The sequence below is a fragment of the Amphiura filiformis genome, chromosome 17 (assembly GCF_039555335.1).
Source record: "Amphiura filiformis chromosome 17, Afil_fr2py, whole genome shotgun sequence".
Taxonomy (NCBI): domain Eukaryota; kingdom Metazoa; phylum Echinodermata; class Ophiuroidea; order Amphilepidida; family Amphiuridae; genus Amphiura; species Amphiura filiformis.
The window spans coordinates 51,357,214-51,383,581 of record NC_092644.1 but is presented as its reverse complement, the minus strand read 5'-3'; the positions used below and the strand labels follow the sequence as shown (position 1 = coordinate 51,383,581).

Sequence of the window (26,368 nt, the reverse complement as noted above, 5' to 3'; positions counted from 1 at the left end):
ACCACATCATTTTATATCAAGTTAAGGGCTGGGGTATGAACGTTTGGACAGTATTTATTTTGGGACATTAGAGCACATCAGACATATCGAATTGCATTCTGAATACGAAGAATGTCATTCTGATATCAAATAATTTTGATTTTTGAAATTCGCAATTTAATACACATTTTATGGCAAATCATTAAAATTGATATTTTTGATATTTAATAGTACTTGAAGTAAACTTTATAAATCTGATGATTTATACTTAAAGTGTATGTAGGTGGGATGAAAAGCCGACAATCAATTGAAAATTTTGACCTTTCGTATTGAAGATATGGATTTTTTTCCCAAAACACCAAAAAAAAATAGGTCTTTTGGGAAAAAAATCCATATCTTCAATATGAAAGGTCAAAATTTTCAATTGACCGTCGGCTTTTCCTCCCTGCTACATACACTTAAAAATATATCATTAGATTTATATAATTTACTTCGAGGACTGTTATATATCAAAAATTTCAAAAATATCAAATTTTTACAATTTGTCATAAAATTTGTATTATATTGTGATTTTCAAAAATGAAAATTATTTGATATCAGAAAGACATGCTTCGTATTCAGAATGCAATTCGATAGGTCTGAGGTGCTCTCATGTCCCACAAAAAATACTGTCGAAACGCAATAAACGCTCATTTTGGATCCCTTAAAGCCCTTGAATAAAGAAAGCCAAAACTGAAAACTGTTTTGTCATAGCACATTCCGCAGCAAAGTTACATCTTGTCAAAGGTTGACTTTCATTAAAATATTCAGCCAACTTTTAATGCATCTCATGATAGCGCAGCTTTTCTATGTGGAGCTGCTATCAAAATTCCTCTAAAATTCCATGTGGAATTATCTCATCACAAACAGAAATTGATATATTTGGGTCAAGTAAAGTATAGACAACATGTTTATGTAGGTTTCTTTGAAAAATCTGTTCTTTTAATTTTATTAAATTATGTAAAATTGTGTGGGACCCAGTTTTAGCCCATTTGGCTGACTAGCAAATGTGTTTTATGAGGTTTGCCTTTCATAGCTACTGAATTTCATGATAAATCAGCTGTATGTCAGTCACGTATGCACATGTCATGTAAAATCCTAAAATTTGTTTGCAATCTTTGGTTTATTGTACTGCATGATGTACATTGTAGGAAGGGGTAAACAACATGATCGTTTTGTCTCCGTGACATTTATTGCAGGATTGTGTGTTCAGCAACACGGCAGTGTGATGCCAGGAGATTCTCCCAGTCAGAAACACCCCCCCTCAAGTTGCCCCCCCCCCGTGGCAATTTTGTGTAAATTTCATGATCGTTTACCACCCGAAATTCATTTTTACCCTCAGTGTCCCCTTGCCCGAGAAGTTTAGCCAAGAATTTGCTCACTGAATTCACATTCTAGCTAGAGTTCTCGAGTAAGTGCCCCTGGAAAAAATAATGGAGCTGCCCCTGGTGATCAGACAATGATCAAAAATAATTGTCAAAAAATAATGGAGCTGCCACTGGTGATCAGACAATGTGCTGCAATTTTCCTTCCCTACAAAGCTATCGTAGATTCACAGATTTTCAGCAATTTTCCTATGGGATTTCCTAATTTTTGCAATCGATTGGTGGTGGTGGGGGCACATGCCCCCAGTGCCCTTATGATGCGACGCCACTCATTCTGACTTGCAGTGTGCACAATATCATTGTAATTCACTATCATCTGCAAGGAAACGGTATACTTTCTAATTCTATTTAAAAAATTAAAAGATTTAATACTAAATTGTTCTTTGTTTCGTTTTTACTGTATACACAGATGATTAACCAACCACGAAACGGCCTAGGGAGGCTTCAGACCGTCGTCACATGGAAAACGGTGACCGGAGAATGTATATCCAGTTTTATGCCTTCAGCTTGCGAAATACCTCGACTTCATCAACGAAGCACCAATGATAATACCAATCCCAATCCACTCTCCCTCAAAAGTACTATAAAAAAACGGTACATTTGTTTTGTACTATATCATATCATAATGGATTGCTTCCAGCAAAAGTTCTTCCTGAAGACTACACACAACAAGTGGAACTCCCTCCATGGAAGACTCTTGAGCTGAGCTGCATATCATCACAATACAAATGTAGCAAAGTAGATTGGGCTCTTCTCTGACTTCAGCAACCACAGGGTGATGTTCCAGATGCAGTTAAATTGGAAAAAGAGGGTATCGCACACTTTCGAAAATCACCCTTTAATCGATGTCTGCAGATCAGAAAAAAAATAGCTACCATACATGATGCTATGTTAAAATATTTAAAAATGTCCTTATGGGTGAACAGGGGTCAAATTTCCAACAACATGGTCCAAATTTCAAAATTACTCGGATTTTGTCAAAATTGCAAAGTATTCCGCTGGTGAGTCTGGTCCCAATTCTGACCTTTTTGAACTCAGGAACGGTATGTCACAGGTAGGTCAAACTTTTTTTCTAAATCGTTATGACCAGAGGAATGATGTGGCGTGTTTTTTGAAATCTGAGGAAGTTGGACATTTGACCCCTGTTGTATGAAATTTGACCCTTTGGGACACTTTTTTGAATTTTTTAACATAGCTTACGCCTTACTGTATAATTTTCTACACATTTGTTACGTCGATTAGAAGTTGATTTCCGAGAGTGCACTATACCCCCTCATGAAAACATTTTGGAGTTGCTTCCACCACCTACGCAAAAAGCTACAGCATGAACTTTTAATTTCACACAAATCAAATCAGGTCTGTATACATGATTGGGATTGAACCAATCGTATAGGCCTATCATTGTGTAAAATTACATACCGGTAATTCTCCCTTTCATGTCTAATTGCCATGGCTCCCCCTTGCATATTGCATATTGTGGAACCGTGCAATGGGCGAATAGATATGGCAAGCCCAAGCGGACAAAAATGTCGAACATAACGCTGTGCCTATCGAGCATAACGCCGTGTATGTCGAACAACACGCCGTGTATCGAACTCGTAACGCCATGTATGTCGAACACAACACGGTGCCTATCGAGCATAACGCCGTGTACATCGAACACAACACGGTGCCTATTGAGCATAACGCCGTGTACATCGAATACAACACGGTGCCTATCGAGCATACATACTGCAGTTACTGTCCGTTTTCCTATACACAATACGGGGGGCTCTCACCATTGACGCGTGACCCCTACAAATGATGTATGTTGGAAGAATGGGCACTTGACTAGTTAACATCACTGTGTGAAAAATAACCAGCCAATATTTAATTTATTCTCCAAAACTTCTAGCAAATATATTTCTCTAACATGACCTAAAATTACAGCTAGGTTAGATGTTCAGAAATGGTCGCACTTTTGTAAAATATGAGTGAGGGCAAGGCATAGCTAGCCAACTCCCCGTGTTAATTGAATGGAGATTTGACCGAAAATATTGGTATCGGACCGCTCACTTCTGAAGGATGCCACAAAAAAACGGTAAAAGCTACATTTTAATTATTCTCTGGCAAACCTTCATGATGAGTTTCTTATATAGTATGCCGAAATTGGGTACTGTAGGTGATTGACAAAGGGTCGCACTTTTCTGATAAATAAGTGACAGTGAACATAAAATATCAGCGCCCATAAACCCAAGTTAGTAGCTAGTTAGTTGAGGCCGTCACGGGACTGATTATTGATTATTGAAGTTCCATTATTAATAGATACGCACGATTTAGGGCAAGAAAAAAAAAACCGGGACATCTTTTGGATCATCATCATCATCATCATCATCATCACTTTCTACAGTTTTTCTAAACAACATAGGGCCTACCGTTTTAATAAGATTTTTTATCTTGAAATGCATGTAACTATAATTATTGTTCAGAGCGTGATGAAATAAAACATCACGATTTTCATCACAAAACAAATATAATGCATAAGAAATCGTTTGTTTTAGAGCGTGATGATGAAATAAAACATCACGGTTTTCACCACGAAACAAAGTAATACATAATAAATCAATTTTTCGTGAGTGATGAAATAAAACATCAAAATTGTCATCACGAAACAAAGTAATACATGAGAAATCGTTTGTTTTAAAGCGTGATGAAATAAAACATCACGATTTTCATCACAAAACAAAGTAATAGGCCTACAAAAGAAATACATTTTTCGTAAGACATCGTTTGTTTGATTGCAATCAACCGCGACAGTTCGTCTCACACACATAACAATGCACTGCGATCAAATAGGTTGATGACAACATTTGATTGAATGGACTGCACTGCGCCATGATTACGTGCACCGGTTCAAATCCTTTGTTTGGAGCCAATCAATAATTTCACGTACAGCCTCTATGCAAATTAGAGTTTACACACGCTGCAGCTGGGGTAATTGACCGAAGCCGGTTGCCGTTAGTGATCGAATGCATGAGCTTATTTGCTTTATTGAATCGATTTACTGGATTAAATTCCTGTTAACTGGGGTTAATGCCACAAAGGTCGAATCGGGCTTGCCATGGACCATGAGTGCATCATGACTAACGCTGTGTACATCGAACATAACACCGTCTGTCGACCATAACACCGCCTATCGAACTCAACACACTGCATGTCGAACTAAACACGCCGTGTATGTCGAACTCATAACGCCGTGTGCATCGAACCAAATCGAATGATAACACCGCCTACCGAACTCAACACACTCTGCATGTCGAAGTCAACACGCCGGGTTCAGGGGGAGGTATACTCAATATATGTCCGGGTATACTATTATATGGAGATCCATTAAGGGATCTGGAATGAGCGTTTTGAGCGTTTCGACAGTATTTTTTGTGGTACATGAGAACACATCAGACATATCGAATTGCATTCTGAATACGAAGAATGTCTTTCTGATATCAAATAATTTTAATTTTTGAAATTCACGATATAATACAAATTTTTGACAAATTATTAAAATTTGATATTTTTCACATTTTTGAACAGTCCTCGAAGTAAATTTTATAAATCTAATGACATATTCTTAAAGTGTACGTAGCTGGGAGGAAAAGCCGACGATCAATTGAAAATTTTGACCTTTCATATTAAAGATATGGATTTTATCCCAAAAATACCTAAATTTTTTTGGTGTTTTGGGAAAACAATCCATATCTTCAATACGAAAGGTCAAAATTTTCAATTGATCGTCGGCTTTTCTTCTCACCTACATACGTCGTACACTTCAAGTATAAATTATCAGATTTATAAAATTTATTTCGAGTACTGTTAAATATCAAAAATATCAATTTTTAATCATTTGCCATAAAATGTGTATTGCATTGCAATTTCAAAAATCAAAATATTGATATCAGAAATGACATTCTCCGTATTCAGAATGTAATTCGATATGTCTGATGTGCTCTAATCTCCCACAATAAATACTGTCCAAACGTTCATACCCCACCCCTTAAGTGATCCGTAATCAGGCACAACCGGGGGCGGCAGAACTATCTTTCAGGGAGGTAAATAAGGATAATTTACTGGGTGGGCAATTTAATTTATTTTTGCCCTCAAATTAGGGAAAATAATTTACTGGGTGGGCAGCGGTAATTAATGGCATCCAAGCGTTTGGATTTTCAGAAATGTAGACTTGGTTTTGCGTAGAATTTGCGGGCTTTGATGTAAAAAGTGGACCTTACCCTCCCCCTAAATGCATCTTATGCCAATATTCGCATATTCATTACCTATACCATTACTCCAAGGACGAAGTTGTAAAATTAGATAGGAAGGGTCATATTTTTATTTGGTATTATAGTCAAATAATGATTTGACTTTTACTGTGTAACTTATTTTAAATTTGTGTTGGATATATTTGATAAGAAATTGTTAAAATCTGTTAAACACGAATTATAGGCCTAAACCTATATTTATAAGAACAGAGATGCCACTTCCTAGGCCCTCTCAAAAATCCTGAAACTTTGTGAGCTTTTGTGGAAAAAAACACGCCTGGAATATTTAGTAAATTTGGATAAAAAATCCCAATAATGGGCTGAAGATAATTAAAAGTGCGGACATTATGACGTTATCAAAGAGGGAAATCATGCAAAAGAAAGAAAAGTGGCATGGATACCGGATATTACTGGGAAATTCTTGTAAGCATTTGAAATTGTTTTTGACATAGGTATATGTTGGTATTCCCCGGTATTCTGCAATCCGGTAAATGAATATACTAGAATTTGGCAATATATGCCCACCCCTGAATTTTATTGGCCTATTTCCTAACTTGAATAAAATGTTTCGTCTGCAAATTATTATATTAAAGCCTTAATTAATGTACGATTTCCATCAAATTTTAATTTTGTTATTTTTTATTCAAAATGTTGAAATAATATTAGTAATAACTGCCGGGAAGGGTTGCTGTCATGTCAAATTTCAAGCTGAAATAACAAGGTAAAGTGAAAGAAATCCCACTGGTTATTTTGGCCATTTAACATGCAGTTCTACGAGGACATATTATCATAATTTTTAAAATTATGATATGTCGAACTTTGCTCTGTTAACCTACAAAGACAACAAATTTGGCCGATTCCATTTAGGTGCAAGTTGGGACACGTGTAAACATTACATGCAAAAAAAATCAGGTTTGAAAAAAATAAACCAATTTCATATTATAATATCGTACATTAAGGCTTTTAAGTAAATAACATAGGCTCCGATGTCGCATGAAATAATAAAGACCCATGTATAGGCCTAATCACAGTCAAAAGGCGTAAAAATAATGAACAAAAATAACATGCAGGGCTATTCTTTCAACATTGAAAGTTTAGATTGATTGCAGGATATTATTTTCATAACTTAGTATTTACAATACTATTACCTATTTGTGGGTCCGTTTTGGCCCGGGTCCGTTATGCCCCACCTTCCCCTACTAATATATTAGAAAATGTTATAGGTTGTGCCCTCGGTTGTGCCTTATAGTATTCAGTTGCTCAATAGGTTACTAATATATTAGAAAATGTTATAGGTTGTGCCCTAGTATCATACCCGCACATAATTAAAATGAGTACCTCCCCCTGAACCCGGCGTGTTTAGTTCGACATGCAGTGTGTTTAGTTCGATAGGCGGTGTTATTGTCGACAGGCGGTGTTATGTTCGATGTACACAGCGTTAGTATGCTCGATAGGCACCGTGTTGTATTCGACATACACGGCGTTATGCTCGATAGGCACCGTGTTGTGTTCGATGTACACGGCGTTATACTCGATAGGCACCGTGTTGCGTTCGACATACGTGGCGTTACGAGTTCGATACACGGCGACGGCGTGTTATGTTCGACTTACACGGCGTTATGCTCGACAGGCACAGCCTTATGTTCGACATTTTTGTCCGCTTGGGCTTGCTATAGATAGATGCAGTAGTTGTGGTAGGTCCCCCTACATGTACGTGTAATTTTCTATGAATTCTGTGAAAGGTGGAACATTGTGGTGTAAAAATATTATTTTGTTGCCCGCCACGGCCGGTAGGCCTACCGACCCAAATTTTTAAACATTCCCGTGCAAAAGAATACTGAATAGGGATGTGCCATTTGACTCCCATGGGGGGCTGGAACTTTTTTTGCACTAGGTATTGGCCAGGATTTATAGTGATAGTGCGGAAAGTTTAAAGTTTGTGCTTGTGTAGTGGGGGAAGCTTAGGTTTAAAAAAAAGTCAAATAGTGCATCCGTACAATATTGAGCCTACCAATATTTTTTTTTCAGGATGAAACTGTTGTCTTTTAAATATGGTACCGATTTGCTCATTTTGGTGAGGGCGCTCAAGTACCCTAGGCCCCTTCCCAATAATCTAAGGTAACATTAATAATTTTTGGGTAAAATTCAAAAATTTAGGACAAAATTCATAATTTTAAGATAATATTCATAATTTTAGGTCTAATTGAAAATGTAAGGTAGAATTCATGTAAAAATGTATGCATTTCAAAATCTTGAGGGATGCACCCACCCCTTCAGCATTTCACGTTCCGCCTCAGGCCAAAACATTTGGGCCCCAGTATTAAATATGTGTTGCATAAAAATACACTCATGTACATTGAACATTAAAAATAAATAATATAACTGCAATGAAATATTAAGTGTTGAATCAATATGTCTTTCAGTGTGTTGCAGTTAGTAGTGTAGCCTGAACTTTTTCAAAGAGCGGGGAGGCAACTTTTATGGGGAGGTAATGATCAGAAATCAGAAAAAGAGCCAAAAATTAGTGGGCAGCTTTCCCCCTTGCACTCTGGCTATGCAACTGGTGTGTTGTATAGTATTGAGTAACTAATATTTTTGTCCAACAAGGTTAAGGGCTGGTGCAATAATTATATATGACCTCGCGGGTGAATAATTAAACAGATTGGAGGGTAAATATGCATGCACCGCTCATAAAATATTTATAGATGGGTCTGGATTCACTTTTTGAAAATTATCCTTCTCACCCTTACAAATATTTATTGCACAACCCAGTAACTGATATTAAAATGCGGCTGTCAACTAAAATCCCTGCCCCCCCTACTTCGCCCAGGCTGTCAATTGTAATCCCTGCCCCCACACTGCTGGTATAAATCGAAATACATTTTTGTTATTAGCTAAGAAAACAGGAAAGTAACGGTATGTTCACACATGAATTGAGATTACTAAGTACCCAATTTATATGTGGTTTTTTTTATTTGGGGTCCAAAGGTCATTAAGGGGTCACTTCCGGTATAAAACGAAATACCTTCAAAATGCTACTTCTCCCACAAATTACATAGGACGGTGACGCAACTTGCACATGCATTGCTATTACCCAGTGTCTATGAATCATACACAGATTTGAGGTCAAAGGTCATTAAGGGGTCACTTCCGGTATAAAACCAAATTCCTTCAAAAAAAACACAGGAGAGTGACGGTATGTGCACACATGATTGACATGAATTATATTTACCTAATGTATATGTGATATATTTTTATTTGGGGTCAAAGGTCATTAAGGGTCACTTCCGGTCCAAGACAAAAAACATTCAAAATGTCCCTTCTGTCACAAATAACATGGCAGAGTGATACTATGTGCACACATGCATTGACATAAGGCAATGTCTGTAGGGTTTTCGTAGATTTTGGGGTCAAAGGTCATTAAGGGGTCACAACACGGCTGTGTTCGTGGTCTTAGACCACAGCTAAGTCTAGTTAGTATTTAATTAACTATTTAGCTCTATTGGTGCAAAATAATAGGCCTAAGATGATTTCCGACATCGTTTTCGTTTCGACTTTCAGATCATGCACGCACTTTGTTTTTTTATTTAACATGTATAGACCTACAAGATGATTCGGATGTCGCTAATATTATTTTTGAGATATTGGCAAAAACAATGTTCAAATTCTTTTGTTTTATCATTGTTTTTAGCCATTGATAAATTGCTTATAACTCGGTAACCAGACATCAAAATGTAGCATTAATTTGTAAACAGCTAGAAAATGATGCAAAAAACTTCCGATGAAAATTGCCGACAAGTGACTCGTCCCCCTGATGATGTCCGGTAAGTGTGTTTTACCTTCTACATTCTACCTTCTGCTACCACAAATCAGTGAGTTTGTGTGTGGTGAGTTGGCCACAAAAATTGTATAACATGTTTCTTGTGCCAAATCAGGCTTAATATTATTTAATGGTTTGCAGTGCTATGACGGTTTGATTTGAGGTGTGTGGTGGTGGTGGAGGGGGGGGGGGTGCAGTGGCGTAGCCAGCACTTTTTCAGGTGGCAAGGCAATTTTTCCAGGGGTGAAACTTTGACGAAAATGGTAAAAATGGGCTACAAATAGGGCAGCCAGCATCACACGGGGGGGGTTACAATACTTCTCACAATGGGGAAGATGCCCCCTGGCTACCGGGCTGGCTACGCCACTGAATGGTAGTTGTGGGTGTGGGACTGAATATGTGGGTATATGAAGAGGGGGCCCGGTGTTAGAAGATGTGGGTGTGTAGATGTACGGATGTAGGTATGGGCCTATGGGTAAAGGAATGTGGGGACATTTATTGTATTGCATATTGTAGCACTGGTTTCTGTGCTGTACTCTACCTGTATGATGATTTTCCAACTGTAGGATAGTAGCTGATCCTCGCTACGCTCGGTGCTCGCTCCGCTCGCTATTCGAGAGGCGTCGCGGTTTGTGGAACGGGGCTAGTTCTAGCATATTGGCATGATTGGGGTCAGGGAAATAAATGTCCTTAAATCACTACACTGAAGTGTAGAAACAAACAACTTTATCTTCATGGCTTGCTGGTGTCCCACTTTATACCTTATTTATAGTGGGGAAATACTAAGTTGCAAAATTAATTTAACACTTATCCCACAATGCAATTTTGACTTAAACATGCTGATGCTGAAGTCTTGAATTATTATGCACAATTCAATTAATATAATCAGAGCAGTTTTTACATTTGACCTGCATGACCTTTGACCTCAAAAGACCCCCACTTTGCTTAATTACATGGTTTATATTCTTCCAGCCAAATAGCTTTTCAAATTTTGAGTCAACAGTTCCATCCTATAAAATTTCAGTTTAGTATTAAATGAGAACTTCAATGGCATCAAAATGAATACAGCCAATATTTCACACACAGACTTGAGACGAATATCCCTGCGAATATCCGTAGCAATCAGTCATATATATATATTTTATTATAATCATAAGATGGATCCCATTACATTGCATGATGCTGACCACATTAAAATATGTTGTGGTTTGAACAAAGATGAATGGAGGATTTATTTTAGACCTATTGGATTGATGGGACAATAGTCATATTTAGTTCAGACTTTAAGGGCTGGGGTATGAACGTTTGGACAGTATTTATTGTGGGACATTAGAGCACATCAGAAATATCGAATTGCATTCTGAATACGAAGAATGTCATTCTGATATCAAATAATTTAGATTTTTGGAAATTCGCAATTTAATACACATTTTATGGCAAATCTTCAAAAATTGATATTTTTGATATTTAACAGTACTTGAAGTAAACTTTATAAATCTGATGATTTATACTTAAAGTGTATGTAGGTGGGATGAAAAGCCGACAATCAATTGAAAATTTTGACCTTTCGTATTGAAGATATGGATTTTTTCCCAAAACACCAAAAAACTTAGGTCTTTTTGGGGAAAAAATCCATATCTTCAATATGAAAGGTCAAAATTTTCAATTGACCGTCGGTTTTCCTCCCTGCTACATACACTTTTTTTGTGGGACATGAGAACACCTCAGACCTATCGAATTGCATTCTGAATACGAAGCATGTCTTTCTGATATCAAATAATTTTCATTTTTGAAAATCGCAATATAATACAAATTTTATGACAAATTAGATATTTTTTTTTCAAATTTTGATATATAACAGTCCTCGAAGTAAATTATATAAATCTAATGATATATTCTTAAAGTGTATGTAGCAGGGAGGAAAAGCCGACGGTCAATTGAAAATTTTGACCTTTCAATATTGAAGATATGGATTTTTTTACCAAAAAGACCTAATTTTTTTTGGTGTTTTGGGAAAAAAATTCATATCTTCAATACGAAAGGTCAAAATTTTCAATTGATCGTCGGCTTTTCATCCCACCTACATACACTTTAAGTATAAATCATTAGGTTTATAAAGTTTAGTTCAAGTACTGTTAAATATCATAAATATCAATTTTTAATGATTTGCCATAAAATGTGTATTACATTGCGAATTTTAAAAAATCAAAATTATTTGATATCAGAATGACATTCTTCGTATTCAGAATGCAATTCGATATGTCTGATGTGCTCTAATGTCACATAATAAATACTGTCCAAACGTTCATACCCCACCCCTTAATGGCGCTAGTGTGTGTATAGACTTCCATATATTTTAATACATGTACATGATATATGAACTCACTACATATAACTCACAAATTTTGATAGAAGGTAGAAGGCAGAAGGTAGAATGTAGAAGGTAAAACACCTTTACCGGATGATGTCACATTTACTTCATCAGACTTTCAGATGGTTCATGCACATACCCTTTATTAATTATCTAACCCGGGCTATCTAACTGCACATGCTTTGTCGTCTGAAGGTATTTAGTTAGCTCTATATTGGTGCAAAGCAATAGGCCTACAAGATAATTTCCGGCCATTAATATTAACCATGCATAGACAACTGGTATACATGTACATATCCAGTAGAGTTTTCTAATTAACATTAGCACTAAGTTTTTTCTTGTTTTTTCTTTTTCTTTTTTTTTCTTTTTTGTTGAAAACATGCCCTAACAAAACCCGATGTTAGGCCTAAATCTTCTGGTGGGTGGTCCACCTAATCAATGAATTGTTAGTTTATGCAGAAAGCCAGTGCAAAAGTTTTAAACATGCTTCGTGCATAGTTGAATATGGGAAAGTGAACATTTTAAAGTGTTGTAACTGGAAAATGGAGTTTCTTTGAAAATTGTTTTGAAAAAAATAAATGCCAATTGCTATTGTCATTTTTTCAATGTGAAGGTGGTTGAATTAAAGCATATTTTGAAAGTAGAGTGTCCCTAAGCATGGTTAGGGTTTTGAAGTACACAAAGAGTACAATTGTATGAAAATGGTTGGTGCATTATATACCAGAGAAAGTCATGGAATTCTTTAATTAAAATCATGGGAAGTCATGGATTTTTTGCTCATGGAAGTGTAAGAACCCTGCAAAGATTTGTGCCGTCCGGACTTTTTCAAAAATCAGTGAGGGAGTCCTTATTATTTGTTACTTATGTTGTTTTTTACCATCCATTTCTGTGTAAAATTGCAATTGCAAAGGCTTTGGCAACACATCATAAAATCGGGGAGGCCACTAATATTTTTTGTTATTTCCCCAAAGCCCTAGGCCTACCCCTAGCTTGAAGAGAGTGTTTGCAACACATGTTTATAAATGGTAAGCAAGAACTTCTAAACATGTCTTTTCATTGCAACAATTTTAGAAACAAAGAAAGAGACCAAAGAAGAAAAATAACACAAATATTTGAACATCTTCAAAAATCGGGCGGGGACGTTATTTATTTTCAATTGGCCTCATCGGGAAGTAGGCCTACCGCATCGTACTTTCAATTCGTCGCCGAAGAAAATCTTTTCTTGTTCTTTTGTCGCTTCTTAATTAAAAGCATTCATCATTTGCATTTTTTTAAAGTTTAAAACTCTACTTCTGATATTTTGCGATATTTTATACTACTTAAAAGTTAAAACTATTTTCAATACACCTGTAGGCCTATCCGGTCATTTTGGGCAATGACTAAGTAAATAAAGGGTTCCCAAACCAATGCTCATTATTTAACTTTTACAAGGACAAATTGAAATAGTTACTTCTACATGTTATAAAACTATAATATTCCATGCCACACACCAACTCTCACTGGTATACTTTCCATGTACAACTTTGTAGTTGGGTAAGTCCATATGATATCAAGGAGGTCCCCCACCTGACCCCCTCAGATTTGCTTTATATTTTAGTCATATGTTGTACCTGTAAAAATATTAAAAACCTGCAAATTTGAGGTCTGTAGCTCTTACGGATTTTGTGTGGCAGCCATTTAAAGTTGGAGTATGGGGGTCTAAATTTGGATTCAAAAGTTGCCCTTTAAATAAATGTCATCTTTGGGAGTCTGTGACTTCTTTACAAAATAAGAGAGGTCTGAAACCTTGTATACACACTAACTGCATGCCCAATTTGTCAAAAAAAAAAAAAAAAAAAATCTGTAATTGCGCGTTGTGTCACGGGGTCATTAAATATGCAAGAAAAAATGAAATGTTTTGTAAACTGGCAAGTTTAGCCCCTCTTAATTCACATTTTTTGTCAGATTAATTATTTTTTGTTGTCACTGGTGCTAAATATAGGATAAATACAATACATATCCAAAAAATTGAGGTCACAACTCATTCACATTTCGAACAGCGCCCTCACGAAGATGAAATTTATTGCAAATTCAACATTTTCAGGGGGTCCAAAGTCGATGTGGTCCACCTTCAAAATTTATAAAACATTTTTTTTATATGACTACTAGTCTTAAATTACAACTTTGCAAAGTCCCAGTAATTGTCTAGGTTGACTTCATATAAAACGACAAGCCCAAAGTTGACCATTTTCTTATGATTGCATGTACTGCAAATGTGCCGAATTTGGAAGGGTTAAAGTCAAATTGGCCCCAATATTGAAAATAAAATGGAAATTAAAGTAAATAGGGCCAATAACTACGCATCTAGTCATTTATTTTCAATATTGTGGCCATTTTGACTTTAAAACCTTCCGAATTCGGCACATTTGCAGTACATACAATCATAAGACAATGGTCAACTTTGGGCTTGTCGTTTTATATGAAGTCAACCTATAAAATTACTGGGATATAGCAAAGTTGTACTTTAAGACTAGTAGTCATATAAAAGTGATGTTTATGAATTTTGAAGGTTGACCACATTGACTTTGGGCCCCCTGAAAATGTTGAATTTGCAACTTAAATTTCATCTTTGCGAGGGCGCTGTTCGAAATGTAAATAAATTGTCACCTCTATGTCTTGGATATGCATTGTATTTGTCCTATATATCGCATCAGTGACAACAAAAAACAATTATTCTGACAACAAATGTGAATTTAGAAACTAAAACATTAATGTTTTGTATACTGGCAAGTTTTAGCCCCTAAATTCACATGTGCCGAATTCGGAAGGTTTAAAAGTCAAAATGGCCACAATATTGAAAATAAATGACTAGATGCGTAGTTATTGGCCCTATTTACTTTAATTTCCATTTTATTTTCAATATTGGGGCCAATTTGACTTTAAGCCTTCCAAATTCGGCACCTTTGCAGTACATGCAATCATAAGAAAATGGTCAACTTTGGGCTTGTCGTTTTATATGAAGTCAACCTAGACAATTACTGAGACTTTGCAAAGTTGTAATATAAGACTAGTAGTCATATAAAAAAATGTTTTATAAATTTTGAAGGTGGACCACATCGACTTTGGACCCCTGAAAATGTTGAATTTGCAATAAATTTCATCTTCGTGAGGGCGCTGTTCGAAATGTAAATGAGTTGTGACCTCAATTGTTTGATATGTATTGTATTTATCCTATATTTAGCATCAGTGACAACAAAAATAATTAATCTGACAAAAATGTGAATTTAGAGGGCTAAACTTGCCAGTTTACAAAACATTACATTTTTTCTTGCATATTTAATGACCCCGTGACACAACGCGCAATTACAGATTTTTTTTTTTTTTTTTACTTTTTGACAAATTGTCATGCAGTTAGTGTGTATACAAGGTTTCAGACCTCTCTCTCTTTTTGTAAAGAAGTCACAGACTCCCAAAGATGACATTTATTTAAAGGGCAACTTTTGAGTCCAAATTTAGCCCCCCATACTTCAACTTTAAATGGCTGCCACAGAAAATCCGTAAGAGCTACAGACCTCAAATTTGCAGGTTTTTAATATTTTTACAGGTACAACATATGACTAAAATATAAAGCAAATCTGAGGGGGTCAGGTGGGGACCTCCTTGATATCATATGGACTTACCCAGTTGTGACTTTGCAGTACAAGACCTAAAAGATGATTATAATAAAATAGGCATGACCATGAGTGACTGGTCTACTATCTACAAGCCATGATTGAAATTTGTATGCACTATAGACTGAAAATTACTACACTATTTTATTATGAACTTGCATGATGCAAGCAATTATTTATTTTTGCATAGGCCTAATAGAAGTCTTTTGCAGTGAAGTTTCAGAGCTTTTCAGGTTGATCACTCCTCATACATAGGTCTGTTTTAGGTAATCATACCACTGAACATGCCGAGAGCCATAATATAACTGTAGTTTTTGTGGGCAAGGTATTTCATAAAATCTATAGATTTATAGCCTACACTGTATATAAATGTGATTTCTGGCATTGCATTTTACATTCATCTGTTTGTTGTTATCAACATTCTCAATGGTTAATCAGTCACCCTGATAATAGTATGTACCAGGTTTAAAAATATCAATAAACTGAGTCTGGGCCTAAAATGAGTATAATTTTTGAAAAAGAGACTGACAGGGCAAAATTCTATTTATATAGAAAAAGGGGTTTATATGGCAAGAAGAGCTTATTTAAAATCTGTTGAAACCTATTTCCAATCGGGCCATTGGGTGACCTAAACACAAAAAGGAGAGTGAAAATTAGGGTAAATGCATCTTCTCTGGTAAATGTGGTCGCACAATCCCGTCGCCCATTTCTAATTGGTACACCCCACCCTGGCCTTATTGCTTGACTACTGAGTGGATCTTTTATTAATAACAGGAACGTGAAACTTATCTACTTATCTAAAACAGAACATTCTAGTTGATCATGATAATACTTGCTATTCAACAGTTCAATAATTATTTATCGAGCTACTGATGTATGTTCGTAATATGGCAATTTCCTTCCAGCAAAAAACACCCAATCAATCTATCCCGGCAATCTATCCATTCTCTGCACCACACAAAAGGATCAAAAAAAGTCATATTTTACAAACATGTTTTAATATGCAGCTCATGATCAGAAGGGAATCTCAAATCATCTTCTCTGCTCAATTAATAAACCAACATTTAGAAACCAGAATCCGCAATGGTCTAGGAAGAACTAAATTGCATAGCAAGCTATTATGATATTAACAACCAGATAATATAAAAGAGTAAACCTATTCAACCTCATCATGTAATTTGTATCACTATTGTATTTTAATGCTTGAGTGGCAAATAATGTACTTATAGGGCTGAATAGAGTTATCGCAACAAAATTAACATTAAACAGTTAAACGCACATCCACAATAGAAGCCTCCAGCTATTGACAACCCATTGTATTCACCTCTGAGAAAGTTTACCTGTGTGACACAGGGATACTTCTCGTTTTTTTTTTTCTTTAGTGGCTATAATACGGAATTTCCACTTAAAAAATAACCCAACTGGGTGCTATGTGGGTCTCTTATCTTTTAATTACTTTATTTATTACACCCAATGTTGGTGGAATTCATGTCATTAATTTGGGCTCATATACTCCCTCATACTGCTATTGTTGCCAGATTAATAGCATGGGGATTTGCTTAATTTGCTTATGCATGAAATTTAATTCATGTTAGTTGACAAAGCTTGACTCCTTTGTTTGTACCTATATGCTTCGTCCTGAGTTCTATCCGACCACATGCATGCACTCCATGGGATTCACTGACTATTGGGTTAAATCTTATCTAATGCATGATGACCTTGACCGTCCATGAGATCCAGATAAACAATTTTCGCCAGCAGTTACATATATAGAAGATTAGGAGTAGAACTTTGACTAGAATAATTTAGGCAGTTATTAAATGTGCTGGATTTGTGTTTTGTTTGTGGATAAATTTGGCTATAATCAACAAAATCAGGTGCATGACTCAATTTCAGTTCAGATTGACACCAAACATGTTCAAATTGTTAACATTTTGATAAAAATATGATTATAGTGGCGGTTTGCTAAACAGGGCTGAAAGGGCTAAGCCCCACCACTTTTTCCAAAGCATGCTTTATATCTTTTACTTCTCAAGATATACAAAAAAATCACTGAAAATACACAGAAACTTGTCCAAAAAAATAAATAAATTCAATTTGTAAGCGATGCCAAATGCCCCATATGGCACACCTTACATTTACAATTGCAATTCGGTTTGCACGCGCACTTGATAGTGTAATGACAGCACCACATGTCCCCATTGGCTTCCTGTACATTGGGCTAAAATGACAAATCACGCTTATGCCTGTCTCTGCTTCACTTAAATACTACACTTACAAGGGCAGAACTATGTTGACACTTTAATCGGGTATACTACGGAGACCTTCTTTGGCGCACAATTGGTCTCCCTACAATTAATTATGCATGTTCTACTTGGGTTTGTGGAGGTCAAACTGATGTTAATTAGAAAATCTTCGAGATACATTCTCAAAATCCCCATCAATACAGCAAAAGGATCCATATATGGTGATTTAGGCTGGGATGCACTTTCATCCATTCAAGATGTTCAACGTGTTGGGTATTTTCACAGACTCATTAACATGAACCCAAATCGTTGGCCAAAACTTTTCTTTAATGTTATGTTTAATGTATATCGGAATAATCATAATTTACGGTGGAAATGGTTGTCGTGTATTGAAGACAGACTTACAAAATGCGGCCTAGATCACTTATTTAACAACTTATAGTTCCGAAAGTAATCATAATTGGCTTCAGACTTTCAAATCAATAAATAAGGATATTGAATATAATGACTGGGTTAAGGGCTGGGGTATGAACGTTTGGACAGTATTTATTTTGGGACTTTAGAGCACATCAGACATATCGAATTGCATTCTGAATACGAAGAATGTCATTCTGATATCAAATAATTTTGATTTTTTGAAATTCGCAATTTAATACACATTTTATGGCAAATCATTAAAATTGATATTTTTGATATTCAACAGTACTTGAAGTAAACTTTATAAATCTGATGCTTTATACTTAAAGTGTATGTAGGTGGGATGAAAAGCCGACGATCAATTGAAAATTTTGACCTTTCGTATTGAAGATATGGATTTTTTCCCAAAACACCAAAAAAATTAGGTCTTTTTGGGGAAAAAATCCATATCTTCAATATGAAAGGTCAAAATTTTCAATTGACCGTCGGCTTTTCCTCCTGCTACATACACTTTAAAATATATCATTAGATTTATATAATTTACTTCGAGGACTGTTATATATCAAAAATTTGAAAAATATCAAATTTTATAATTTGTCATAAAATTTGTATTATATTGTGATTTAAAAATGAATATTATTTGATATCAGAAAGACATGCTTCGTATTCAGAATGCAATTCGATAGGTCTGAGGTGCTCTCATGTCCCACAAAAAATACTGTCGAAACGCAATAAACGCTCATTTTGGATCCCTTAATTCTGTGAAAATAAATCATCTCTTCAAAACTATTCATTGCTTAAGCAAGAAAAATATCTTGAGCCATATCTTACTGGAAAAACCGACTTCCAGGGTGCCAAGCTCAAGTTTAAAGCTCGAACCAACACCCTTCAAATCGATAATAACACCCGCTCATGGGCCAAGACAAACGATGGTGTCTGCCGCTTATGTTACTCTGGTTTTGAAGAGGATATTATTCACTTTCTGTTTACATGTAATGCATATAATGATATTCGTATTGATGAATTTTATAAACTAGAGAGATCTTTAATTGATATTAATTGCCAATCTGCATGGGAATGCTTCATTTCAAATGGAAATCTTACTAAATTATATTTTGCTTTAAGTGATATCTATCAATATGAAATGCAGTAGGTCAAATTTTTGATACGTATAGCAAGAGTTATCTCAAAAAAGCATGGGCCAAAAGAAACAGCACACTTAAGAATCTTCAAATGTAACCATCTTGCTATTCAATTGTATATATTATATTTGTGTAAAATTTGTATATTAACTTATTATGCACTCCATATTTTGTGCACATGTATAATAATTATGTTGTAAAGTGAGAATTGAGGGATGCATGCGGGGGGGGGGCTGCGTATACAAACGTAGAATATTTGTGGGGTGGGCGTGTTAAGTGTACTAGATGTACTACTGTCTGTTCAATTAGCTTAGATTCTTGAATTTTTAAGATATTTGAAAAAATAAAAAAATGCTGCCAACGTCATCAAAGAAAAGTGTTAGCACAGCCTTAGACCCAACGTGATTTATACTTTTCAAATTCCCAAGTTCAATTTAAAACACGATTTCTTTTCAATTTTGCCTCATTTTAGGCAGTTACTTGGGTCCACCCAAAGGGTTCGCGACCTTTTACAAATCGAGTGGGACGGTCCATTCTCAACTTAGGGCATAGACCCTATCCAATATAGCAAAACAACCTGTTCACCAATCTGTCCTGTCATTTCAATAGAGGCCTTGCATGTGACGTATCATCCCGTAAATATGGCGGACTACTCAAATGCATTCAACAAAAGCATGATTGCAATCTACCGTGACAGTTCGTCTCACATACATAACCCTGCACTACGATCAAATAGGTTGATGACATTTGATTGAATGAACTGCACTCCGCCATAACCACGCTAAAGGACACCGGTTCAAATCATTTGTTTGGAGCCAGTCGATAAAATGATGCAGGGCCTCTATTGTTATACCGTTCCGGTTATTGGATAGGTTCTATAGGTGATGATGGTCCACCGGTTTTTGTTACACGAAATTATATGGCGCGATTACGTTTTATGCATAACATTATTCTGAGCATTATTTTTCCTAAACATTTTTTTCCATCTTATTTCAACTGGTTTACAATGTAAATTGAGTTTTGTTTAATACCATCATTCCTTCCCAAGAATATCAGCATTCGCTTGACATTTTCAGATACAGTGACTTTTCAAAAATTGCTTTCTGTAACCTGATTATTTTGAATAATATTTTCTTGCACAAAAGTTCTTTTGTCCTTCTCATAGTTTGTATTCAACAAACAAAACGAAATAACTAATTGAAAATAAATGTGTAGTTTTATAATAGGCCTAAATGCCTACACCTTCTCAGATCCATTCGCAAAATAAATTCGCAAAGTAAATAAATAAATAAATAAATAAATAAATAAATAAATAAATAAATAAATAAATAAATAAATAAATAAATAAATAAATAAATAAATACGCAAGGCATGTATTTATATAAGCTGGAGTCTATTTTAGAAAACTTACATGTAGTTCATAAATAATAAGGTAATGTTTCAACAGTAGGATTTCAACACAAATCTGAAATAGGCCTACTGACATAGCTATTTTGCTGAACAATTCTTGATGCGGATGGTCGAATAAATACTATCTCAACGCATTGTGACATATCGTCCGGCGTCCCCATTGCTCTAAATGGATTGATTCAAAAAAGTTTATGGTACCCGACGTTCTACGGCTTGTTTTGAAAATATCGCGGGAAAAGACCAAAATTGAAAAGAAATGGGGTTTTAAATTGAACTTTAGAATTTGAAAAGTATACATCACGTTAGGTCTAAGGCTGTGCTAACACTTTTCTTTGATGACTTTGACCGCAATTTTGTATTTTTTCAAATATCTTAAAAATTCAAGAATCTAAGCTAATTGAACAGACAGTAGTGTTAAATTTAGCTTGTAAATTTTGTTTAAGTGTATTATCCTTTTTACGTAAGACATTTGTATATAAGCATAAGTATGTTTCATTTTGTTTTTATTGATGTTCTATGTAATTGTATTTTTATGTTGGATGCACTGCACATGAGTGCATGTGCCACTGTTACAAAAGTGATTCCAATAAATTGATTGATTGATTGATGTTGACACTGTGGCTGGTATAAGTGACCTCAGATCATCCAAGCATGTATGTGGAATCTCTCACAGGGGCTACTTTGAGAAATCACCAACCCTATACATGTATTCAGGAAAGTTGAAAAAGATGAGTCATTCACAAGAAATGGGAAAATCAATAATTGTAATCTGATCTTTGCTGAATCCCCAATTCTTTTGCTGCTGTTGGTAGGTCTATAGTTGGGTTGTTTTGAAGCCATACTGATGCTAAGAATATGGGTGACTTTTGTCCTAATCTTCTTGGACCACATATTGAAATGCATATCATGATATAGGCCTACATAGTGACTGGTACATCAGTTAGACAACTTGGCCTATACATCAACCAGTTTGCTAAAATTGTGATGTGGAATACTTCAGGTGGCTGAGGTGAGTAGGCCTAATTTAATCATGACTTAACGACCTTAGTGGTGTAGGCCTACTTAACAATTTTGTGAAATTCATAAATTTATAACATTTTCTCAAAATTCCACTTGAAAGATCCTACCAAATTAGACAATTTACCTTTCAGAAGTAAAAAAAATATCCACCTAGTGTATCATTATATAGTATAAAATTTAATCAAAATTTTGCTTAAGGGATCTAAAATGAGCGTTTATTGCGTTTCGACAGTATTTTTGTGGGACATGAGAGCATCTCAGACCTATCGAATTGCATTCTGAATACGAAGCATGTCTTTCTGATATCAAATAATTTTCATTTTTGAAAATCACAATATAATACAAATTTTATGACAAATTATAAAAATTTGATATTTTTTCAAATTTTTGATATATAACAGTCCTCGAAGTAAATTATATAAATCTAATGACATATTCTTAAAGTGTATGTAGCAGGCAGGAAAAGCCGACGGTCAATTGAAAATTTTGACCTTTCATATTGAAGATATGGATTTTTTCCCAAAAAGACCTAATTTTTTTGGTGTTTTGGGAAAAAATCCATATCTTCAATACGAAAGGTCAAAATTTTCAATTGATCGTCGGCTTTTCATCCCACCTACATACACTTTAAGTATAAATCATCAGATTTATAAAGTTTACTTTAAGTACTGTTAAATATCAAAAATATCAATTTGTATTTCCTATATCCTTGGTGGTATTTACCAATAAATACCCATACATGTATGTCCCATCCGGAAATTAATTTACACATAAAACAAATTACCAGCATATCATGAACTATCAAACATGGTCTTCATCCGTGGCATTGTCTTTTTAAAGACATTTCTTGTTTCTAAGTATTAGGCCTAAGTGTGCATATTAGTAGGGATGACCAATGAACCATCAACCTGATTAGAACACTCCCATAGACATGCAGGGAGCTCAACTGTGCACTGCTTGCATAGACATTTATAAATTAATCTCATTCTTTTATTTTTCAATATTTTTCTGTAAAAATTGGGGAAGTTAATGCCAATTATATTTTATAACTATCTTGCAAATTACAGCAACATATAACTTATTTCATTTTTCTGTAAGTGCCAGTCAAAATTGGTCCATCGCCACAGTGCGCTTAATTGCCAGTGGCTGAGTTCAGCACTGCTCAAGAATGGCACAAAATATTCATGTCAATAAGATCAGGTGAACAATGTGGCCTACTGAGCTGTAATTTGGCAGAGTTGCCAGTAATATCTCTATCATACCCTCTGTAAAAAGGTTAAAAAATTGAACAAGTAGATCTCGAGTTACAAATTAAATCACCAGCTTCCCTTTGGAATTTCCATATTCCTTTCGAATCATGCTAAGACGACACCTTTCTGAACATAAATATGAAGTTTCGTGCTCATTCGATATATTGTTCACCTGATTTCAACCCTAAACATTTTCTTATATTTAGGCCTATATACCATCTACAACTTGCTGCTGGCTATACCTTGTTTAGAACATTCAAAAGAAGTACCTGAATGTGCAACCATAACTGGTCCAAAATAGCCCGCGAAAGTCATACAGGTAACTCCGAGGTCATGCATTGAATTGTTTTGAATGAGCAATACTACAGGAACCAGCACCTTTTGTTAGAAGTCACACATGAGCATGATGAGTGAAGTGGATAACCTCTATTGTTGTGAATGAGTCAATGACCTTCAATGACAATTAAGATTTGTTTGCATACACCTACTAATTGGTCATATTAAACCCAATAACATTTAAATTTTTGGTTGTGAAAAAAAAAGTTCACCTGGACTTATATAGTACAATCTTGATTTTGTGCGCGTGCCATATCGGCTATCTTGGATGATTTTTGGCAAATATTCTCTAAATGCATGATTTCAATGCCTCGGTTTGAAAAAAATAATTGATGCCATTGACTAGTAAAGTGCCATTTCATAAGAAACCCTTTGATACTTTCACAATATGCTTGTTTCATGTTTGCATATTATGTTAAAATAAAGAAATATATAAAGGTAAATATATGCTTATGCCAATTTTGCTCCCAATTGCTATTTTTGGACCTTGTCATTTTATTTCGTTCCAATGACCGGTCAGAATGGGAAACTTTGAAAATTCATAATTCAAAAAGTTTTTGACCGATTTTGACCATTTAACCACCAAAATACTTCTATTGATGCGTTCTATCCAGAAAACAATCTTTTGTAGCAATAGGGGCAACATGAAAATTTGATGGTTATCCCTAATATTAGTCATCCCAAGCATACCAAGTCAAGTCTTCCGTACAGCTTGGCTTTCCGGTTGAATCGTATCTGCTCCTCTCCCGAGACGCTTCAGAAGAGAAAAGATGAACTTGAAGGCTTTCTTAAGGCCAGAGGTTATCCTGGCTCTGTTATCAACAGGCAAATCAGCAAAGCTCTAGAGATTCCTAGATCTGACGCTCTAGTGCCTCGTACGCCAGACTCTGATAATCCAGAACGCATTCCTCTGGTCATCACTTACCATCCATCGCTTCCTAAACTTTCTCAGATACTTCACAAACACTTGCGTATCTTGCATTCTTCTGATAGATGTAAGAAGGCTATTCCCAACCTACCCATGGTCGCTTATCGCAGAAGTACTAACATCAAGGACATGATTGTACGTTCATCCCTGCCTCCAGACCAACCTCCTCCTAGAGGCTCTATTGCATGTGGATCTTGTAAGTCATGTGAACATGACATCCACCCAGGCCCACCAGTCAAACATACTAAGGAAGGATCGTCTTTCACTAGTTCTTCCACAGGTGAAAGCCATGACATCCACAAACACATCAGTTGTCAGAGTGAGAATGTGATCTATCTCATCACTTGTGCTAATTGCCAAGTTCAGTATGTGGGAGAGACTGGTCGTAGCCTGTCAACCAGACTGGGTGAGCATTGCGCCGATGCTCGCCTTAACAGAAATACACCAGTAGCCAAACATTTCAACCTCCCAGGACATTCTGCTAGTCACATATCTGTCATGGGTATTGACAAACCCCAAAGACTGACACGTTCATGCGAAAGAAACTTGAGAAAGACTGGATCTCTAAACTTAAGACAACCCAACCACTTGGCTTAAATGTTAAAGATTAACGTGCCAGTGTATCCTTATTTGGCCTATGGATCTTACTTGCGTCAACACATGTATTTGACATACATGTACATGTAGGCCTACATGTTTGATGGGTCAACTCACATGTGGCTTTCACACCACTGTAGGCCTCCCTCCTTGCTTGCTTGTATAGACCTTTTATCACTACCTATTTTGGCATATTTCATGTCAATCTGTTACGGTATTTCACTGTTCTTTGGTTTTAGTGATTTGTTGGCTTTCCACTGTCATCTAAAGGTCTTTACATGCACTGAGCATTGGTTTTATCATGCACGGTCCATATGAGCTCATATGCATTTACTTTATCTGTTTTTCTACTTCCAAACCTACCCCCCCCTTTTCTGCATGCATACTGCCATTTTATTATATATGTGACCTTCCTCAACTTGTGTTTTGATTCAGCAATTATTGGCTTTTCACTTTTCTTAACACATGTATTATGTAGGCCTACATGTATAATATTTATTGCACCACGCATATCTTTTCTAATTACTTTTTCATTTACTACTGGATCTACATGTATTGTACATGCTTGATGTGTCAATTCACATTTGGCATTCTCACTGTAGGCCTCCTTGCTTGCCTATGTTTTTCCATCTTTTAGTAGACCTTGTATCACTACCTATTTTAGCATATTTCATGCTAATTTGTAACGGTATTTTACTGTGCTTTGGTTTTAGTGATTTTGGCTTTACCACTACTTCACTGCAGGCCTATCCACATGAACTGCAGTTACTTGTTTTTCTACCCCCCCCCCCCCACCCCCCTCTTTCTGTATGCATACTACACTCTAATATTTGAGACTTTCCTCAACTTGTGTTTTATTCAGCAATTTTTGCTGTATTTTTTTCTCTCTTTTTTAACATATATGCAGTCTGCCGCCTGGACAACCAATTCTTTAGAAATGCTTAGTCGCGCTAAAAGTCGATCGATACATGTAAAAATCAGCACAATTCAGAGATACACCTTTTTGCTATGAAATTAATTTTCTCGGTCAAATATAAAGCAATATTTTTTTTTTCTTCAGTAATGTCAGTTAAAAACTTGGTGCTTGGATATACATTTTTTTTTTAATCCTGGTGTTAAAATTAAGCATCAAATTGTGTCTTTTAGTGTGATATTTTTGATTTTTATAGGCCTTGAATTCGCCTGCGAGCTTTTTACGGAATTCATGTTTTAGCGTCTCAAACTAACATAGTTTGCTAAAGAAAGATATTTCCCACCTCTGTAAAGCACATCGGTGGGTCTATATGTTATAGTTTTGTCAGAATTTCCGTTTTTGTTTTACCCTTTTTCCATTCATGCTCCGAAAATGTCAAACTAAGTAAAAGTAGGCAATGGTGAGTACTTTTATCTCGAGAGCAACCAGCAGAAATAGTCGATATTTCCTTTGTTGTTATCCAGGTCAATTTTTCATTGAAAGCAAATTGCCCGACCAGCGATTAAATCCCCA

The 26,368-nt window shown here is 35.6% G+C and overlaps 1 protein-coding gene across 2 annotated transcripts in view; it reads left to right on the top strand.

Annotated features, from left to right (window-relative positions):
- Positions 1-21,575: 21,575 nt before the first annotated feature.
- LOC140137938 (NXPE family member 3-like) overlaps positions 21,576-26,368 on the top strand; it is a 30,943-nt gene continuing 26,150 nt past the window's right edge. The window contains exon 1 of one of the 2 annotated variants that reach the window (XM_072159742.1): positions 21,576-21,760. The gene's annotated coding sequence lies outside the window, so the exon portion shown is untranslated. The remainder of the gene's footprint in view (positions 21,761-26,368) is intronic. The other variant, XR_011856929.1, reaches the window with a different exon arrangement.